This window comes from Coturnix japonica, chromosome 11 (genome assembly GCF_001577835.2).
Source record: "Coturnix japonica isolate 7356 chromosome 11, Coturnix japonica 2.1, whole genome shotgun sequence".
Classification (NCBI taxonomy): Eukaryota; Metazoa; Chordata; class Aves; order Galliformes; family Phasianidae; genus Coturnix; species Coturnix japonica.
The window spans coordinates 15,071,905-15,079,476 of NC_029526.1; positions in this window are offsets into that span (position 1 = coordinate 15,071,905).

Genomic DNA, 7,572 nt, shown 5'->3' on the forward strand with positions numbered 1-7,572 from the left:
GGAAGTCCAGATGCTGTTAGTTGAAGTTAAAATCATTGTAAACATACAGAGACATGATTTTCACAGGATCTGAATCACCATTCTCCTTTTCCCTGGTTCTCTTGTACCACTGAAGGTCTGTGTAACACTGATGAGGGCAAACCTTTAATCTCTTGATATTTCTCTGTTCCAAACAATTCTGAACGTGAAGAACAGCACGCAATAAATACAAAGCTAAGATCATCCCTGGATAGGGCAGGTAAAATACTGCCTGAGCAGTCTTGCACAGGGTATTTTTTTCAATTCAGCTCCATCTTTCTGGTTTGGCAGGGATTTTGATACTTAGTTTTTTGTCTATCACGTGCCATTGCCCCAAGGATGGCAAAGTGAATGAAGACTGTCATGATGCGCCTTGGTTTTTACGGTCTGTTCTTTAGACTTACTGTTTCTGGGCTCTTTTCCAGTTTCTCCTTTGGCCATTGCTTAGTCCCTTTCAATCAGGTATTCATGGGCCTCCAGAGACGCTGGAAAACACAAGGCACATGGACAGCAGTGGGATTTGGGCTGTCTGAGTCTGGCTGCCCTTTCTGCTGAGCCTTGTCCATGGTGAACTCCCTTGGTGGGACTCAGTGCACATGCCTGCTCTCTGCAACTCCCTCTCTGTTATACCCAGCATCATCCACCCACATCTCTAGCCACTGGCCTTTCTGTCTGAAGATTTGGTTTTGCTTTGTGTATTTCTACAGCAGGCATTAGTTAAGCTGCCCACTGAAAGCCTTTTGAAGACATTCCCCAGAGCTGGTGGCTGCTGAGCATCATGAAGAAAGAGCTTGAGGAGGTTTTGTTAGTCCTGGCTGACCAGAATCCTGTTTCATATTTGAAATAGATCTGCAGCCGGTTGGTTAACAAAATATTATGCTCAGGATAACTACCTGAGCCACCTCGCCAAGCCAAAGATTCATAGTAGGGTTCCAAAAAAGCCAATATTAAATCCAGAGATGTCAACATTAGTGAAGTAGGGCTAAATCATCTCCATCTGGCTTTTGCTCTTGCCTGAGGCAGAGAAATAAGTAGCTCCCTTAAAAAGAAGAAAAGATGAAGGCTGTATTAACAAGGACCATAACAAGGCTTGCAGCTCAGGTCACATTCTTTTTCCAGTCCTATCCAGTTCAATCAGTGATCATCTCTCAGATCCTGTTGCTTACCTACTGGCTTCTCAACTGAAACCCAATTTCCTTGACAATGAGAAGAGCCACTGCCACCATGCAGCACCAGATATGTGAGCCGACCTTGTTTCAAGGGGTGGCCTGGTGTAGGCAACATGCTGAGTTTCCTTGTGCTTTGTCTTGTTCTTGATTAAATTAGCTGTTTTTAACTCTTAGTCGCAAGTTAAGCACAAACAGAAGTTGCTACAAAGTGATTAGAATCATAGAATCATCTAGGTTGGAAAAGACCTTCAAGATCAACAAGTCCAACCATCAACATGACCTAATGAGTCTTATCATTAAGCCATGGCCCTTAGTGCCCTTCAGGGATGGGAATTTCTCCACTTCCCTTGGCAGTCTCCCAGTACTTAAAAGCCCTTTCTTTGAAGAATCATTTCCTAATGTCCAATACAAACCTTCCCTGGTGCAAATTCATACTCATTCCTATCCTCACTGATGAACATCACTGTGTATAATTCTTGAAATGGATGGGGAAAATGATAGATAAATACTGGCCATTGCTCTATGCTAAATGCATTTAAAAATAGCAAAATATGAAAAAAGTTAAAATCACCTTTAACCTGGATATTCAAAAACCTGCCTTGTGTCTTTCTGGTCAGTTCTTACGACAAACCTACTCTTCAAAGAAACAGGGGTTTCAGATATGTATTGTGCTGTATTTATGGCTGTGACATACCTTGATTTCACTGATAATTTGAATTACCCTCCATAGGTACTCTGGAAAACCCTACTTTCTTATTGAATCTATGTATATAAGTAAGTACATTACAAATATGTGCATTTTATTGATATTTCATTTATGATTAGAGTCTTTTATTTTATTTTATTTTACTTATTTAATGATTGGGCACTGAAAAAGGTCTTGGCGCATAGTATTGGGCAAAGTGGAGATGGGTTTAATGTGGCATGGAAAACATAAATTCAGTTGGCCAGGATCATGGAGAGGGGGAATTATCCCTATGGGAGGATAGCAGGTGGATTAGTTACTGGGCTGCATCTGCAATAAGCAATTAAAGGAAAACATCTGTTTCACATCATCTATTTCTTCTCTTCCAGGACACTCCTCTGGTTTGTCTCTGACATCGCAACCTGGAGACAAGTCATTTCTCTAACGAGGCCATGCAAACATCATGTGTTCCTCCGTGGAAAGAAGTGGAGAAGGCCAGGAGCAACAGTACAAAGTAAGTAACATCCGGAAACATCTCTCGACTCTCTTGTTTTATTTTCTATTAGATTCTCCCTTGTTCCAACTCAAGATAGATCTGTTTCCAGTGACTCGAGAGTAGAAGTGCAGAAAATAGATCCTGGAGCCAGCTCTGCTGAGTGACTCATAGTATCTCTGCTGCCATCTTGAGTAAGAGGAAAGTCTGAGCACCGGGTCAACATTTTCCCGTCAGAGCTGCTCAGAGTGGATTTGTTAAATTAGCCAGAGCAAAGTGGTATCTGATGTGCAATGCATTGTGAAGCCTCTGTTTGAGCCAGGAGAGGTTTCCATGTTCTGTAGTGCTTCAGGGTATCTGTGGCTGATGATGAGTAAAAGCAAAGAACAAATGAAACGTAAATGCTGCACTTTGCATCATATATCATTGCAAGCATGATTTCTTTGTGCTCTTGATGCATTTAACTGGACTGAGTTCTGTTCAATATTATAATACACTTGAAATAACCCTGCTTAAATGGATTGATTCTGTAGTGCTGGTGAAGATTTACATAAGCATTTGAAGTACAATGAAATTGTTGTCTGATAGGAAGCGTTCAAGCAACGTGAGAACTCTGTTTCCCCAGTCTCTCTTTTAGACAGATTAAAATGCAAATATTTCCAGTGCAATAAGAGTTCATTTAAATGGACTATTGCCTAGGGAAATATGCCTTTTGGTTGTGATTCAGTCAACTCTCCTAGAAAAGAATAGAATAGAATCTAATTAGTGTTGCTTATTATCCTGAGAAGAAAATCTGGCCAGCCTCACTAGTACTTGGACATAGTGCAACTAGGTGGTGTAAATTGCCTTCTTCTGTTGGAATGGTTTTTCACAGGAGCAAACTTGTGGTACAAAGGCCTAACCAGAAGCAAGCAGAGATGCTCGAGATTTCCTGGAGAAGGTCACCAAGGTTGGAAAAGATCTCAAAGGTACAACCCAGCCCAACCTCAACTCACCCCCACAATGTCCATTGACCCTCATTGCCACATCTCCACATTTCTTGAACACCTCCAAGGACAGTGACCCCACCACCTCCCTGGGCATCCTGTGCCAATGCCTGACCACCCCTTCTGAGAAGAAATTTTACCTAATACCCAACATGGAACAGAGTAGATATAGCAGGATGACATATTTTATAAAATCATGAAAACAGTAGTGATATATTCTTTTATCTTTACCTTTTATGTGCGTCAATGAATTTTTGGCCAAACTGGATGGATTTCAGTCCATGATGATGTTGTTTCACTCTGTCTCAACTTGTGGACAGCTTCTTGGCTGGTGACACAGTGCTAAATTTTTTTCCATGCTTGCCATGGTCTTTCTGCTTTTGCATAAACGAATCAGTGCTGCCGATCAACTCCCCAGTGCCTCTTTAAGTTAAAATGATTACATGCATGATTATACTTTCTCCCACGCTGTGAGATACGAATTCAGGAGTATGTCATAATGCAGTGGTGTGATTCGGTGGGGAACACACTATCTGCAGCTGAGCAGATCTGCCCTCTGCTTTCATCCTTGACAACTTGCTTCACTTTCACTTTTCCCTCCTACTTTCTTTCTGCTTTCTTTGCTGCAAGGAGGGACTGTTTCTTACCACATTTCTGAACAGCACCTGGTCTAGAAGAATCTAGCCCCTAAGTGCTGCTGGAATATCAATAAGAACCTTTTCTCTGTGCTAATATTCCATCTATATTTTTTATGCAGAATTTTGGCCTGGAGCAAAGTGTAATTGCTAGGGAGGCCACATTGACCTATTTCAGCAAGGGACAGAGAATAACAAACCCATATTGTGCACTAAACATAACTGAAATGAGGAATGAAACTTGGGTTTGAAGGCTCCTTTAGGATTTAAGATAGTTCCCCACCACCACTGCAGATACCTCAAAAATAAATGACAGGTCAGCTTCTTCCACATAGTAGAGGAAAAATAATTGTAGTATCAGGAATCTGAGCGCATTATTTGGCATTGCACTTTAGCTGTGTCCATTTAGATCATCCCATTAACACAAATCCTACCTCTTCTTCCCCTTACACATAGGCTCCTAAAAGGAATTATTATTGGAGCTGATGAAAAGCTTCCATTTACTATTACTTCTTTTTCCTCCATTATTTTTTCCTTCTCTCTTTCAAAAAATAATTTAAGGAAGCAGAATCAATGCATGTTAGGCAATAAATAAAAGGACAGATGTGGCCAACTCATTACTGGGTTTGTCTCACCAGCACCTGCAGGGGAGCTACAGGATTATCTCATTGCAGGGCAAGGGAGGACAGAGGGCTTCCTTTTACCTCCTGCTCTGAGCCATGACATAAGCTAGGAAGCAAAGCAGGGGTGGAAGAGTTGACTTTACATCCCACATGTGTACTTGCATACACTCACATACAGAATAATAGAACCATAGACTTGTAGGAGTTGGAATTGTAGAATCAAAGAATGGCTTGGCTTGGAAGGGACCTCAAAGATTATTTATTTCCAACTGCTGTTGTGGTCTGGGCTGCCAAGCACTGGAAGGGGAACTCCAGAGATCACTGAGTCCAACCCCACCACTTAATGCAGGTTTCCTACAGTAACCTGAGCACAAAAGCATCTATGTTATAAGTAGATGTATATATGCATGCTTACATACATATTTTTAATGTGCAAAAATATATGTCCCTATATATAATCTAGTGTCCTACTACTAGTATTGCAATATCCCAATACTTCAATGTTATATATGTGCTCTCTTTTCTCTTTCAAAAAATATTGTAAATGCCACTGCTGTTTTGTTGTTGTTTGTTTGTTTGATTTTAATTTGGAATGCATTTCTGCTTTATAGAGGAGAACCCAGTGGCACCGAATCCAGGAGTCTGATGGAAGTTTCACCCTGGGATTACTGATGCACAAACACAGTTACCAACAGCTAAAGGATAACTGCTCTGACTGTCAAGGTGAGCAAGCACTGGGCTTTCTAGGGACTGTTTGTTAGAGTGAACGAATGCACAAGCAAATCTAGCAGTGGGAAAGTAGAAAGCAGACAAATGGCTTTCTTTTTGTGTGTCCTGCTATTCACAGATTAGCAGCACAGATGCAGGATTGATAGAATCATTTTTTGAATCATTACTGGTGCTCAGAAATTGAAATTTGGTGTGAAACAGAATCATAATTTTTCCTTCCAGTCTTGCTCTTATGAGGAGGTAAATGGTCACGAAATAACTCAGTCTGAGAATAACTTCAGCATCTGGAAGCTTGCAGATGGCTGCTTTTGAGTCAGCAAACTGGCTGGAAGGTGCTGTGGGATGTTCTGTGTTTGGTTTGACCTAAATCATTGCGGTCACAGTCGTCATAACAAAAAGAAATCCCTTCCCCAGCACAACCATGAAGAATGGAGATGAGATTCCTACTTTGCAGGCTTCCAAAACTGGCTAGAGCCAGTTGGATTGTGGCTATAGCCACACCAGATCCAATTTATATTGATAGGAATGCTCACTTTAGCTCACTTTTTACTGCACTGTGAAATCATGGCCAACAAATTCTCTTTGGTGAGTGTGAGCTCAGATCTCCAAATTAGGAAGAATTTTGATTGTTAGAGGTAGAAGACAGAGAGACTCAGTTTGGGTTCATGAGGTCATTTTGATGAAGTGTAGGCTTCTATGCAACTTTCCTCGTGATAAGCATGTTCTTTTAGATTCGATTTAGGCTAGATTCAACAATTTCTGAATCCATGCAACATTTAGTTTGCTCTTGGATTCAGAGCATTTGTTAAAAACTTTGCTATGAGTGTATTTTGGCGCTGCATTTTAATGGTTAACTCCATTTTCTAAATAATTCATTTGATTTCACATATCCTTCATAACATGAAATTGGCCTAATTAAGGACACATGGCAAAATATAACCTATATGACGGATGTAAGGAGAACATAATTTTCTGTGTGAGTGGTAAAGCCCACAGCCACAAATACCTCTCCAGTTTGGTAGCCTCAAAAATGCATCCACAAATATTATTCATCTCAGTGGTCTGCAAAGATTTATCAGGGGTTATAGCTTCCTGAAAACATCTGCAAAACCAGGAGTCTTGTATATGAACGTATTTGTCACTCAGTAAACACTTCCTTTTACTATGCCCACCAGTCTAAGAGAGCAGCAATTATGAGTAAGGCAGTCCAGAAGAGAATGAAGTATTCAAAAATATTATATTATGGGGAAAATATAGCTTAATGTTTATAATAATTTCCCAAGCTTCAAGTCATAAAAAGCGTCTTTCCAACACGTCAATATGTTTACTTAACACTTTTTTTTTTTTCTTGTGGAAGAATCTTTTAGTAAGAAAATCTGTCTGAATTTGTCCCAAATACTTTTAAAATAGCTTCTCACTTTGGTTGAGGAAGGCAGAACATAAGAACCTATAGAGAAATGCTGTAATCCTGAAATGTCAAAAGTTGAGCAAGATGCATGAGTGCTAACTCCTTGCTTTTGAGGAGCTGTGGCTTCTTGATTTATGGCTGTTGTTGGATCAATACTTTATATCAGATTTCTTCACAGTCGCTCCAGTAATTTTTTAATGATATTCCTACTAGAATATCTTTCTTAGAATCTTGAGGATGGAGTATTTATGGACTTGGTTTGGATGGGAAATACGGTGTGTAGGTGTATGGTTGGACTAGGTGATCTTGGAGGTCGTTTCTAACCTTGATTATTCTAAATAGAAATTTGCTCAAACAGAAATAGAAATTTACTTCAAAGATTCTATTAGTTGGACTAGATGACCCTTAAATGTCCCTTCCAACTCAAATGATTCTGTAATTCTATGAAATAAGGAAAAGTCCTCATGGGTGGTAGGTTTGTTGGTTCAATAGAGTAGACTCCCGATATAGTAGCACTCCCATATTCCCCCTTACTCCCCGCAAAAACGTAATGTTGCTCTTAGATGGGTGAGGTAGTAAAAATGTAAAGGGAAGGGGGAAACAAGAATCACAAACAGTAAAAATGATGTTGCTGAGTGTTTTCTTATGAAAGAGCATGGAAAGGAGTAATTTGGAGGAATTCCATGTTTGTTCTGAACTATTAATTTGTCTGCAAAATGACAAAGCTAGAAAATCTAGAGGCCACGAACAGAAACCAAAACCACTCTGCTGAAATGCTGCATGATTTCTCAGGTAGGTGACTTTTAGCTCCTGTATTTACTGGAAC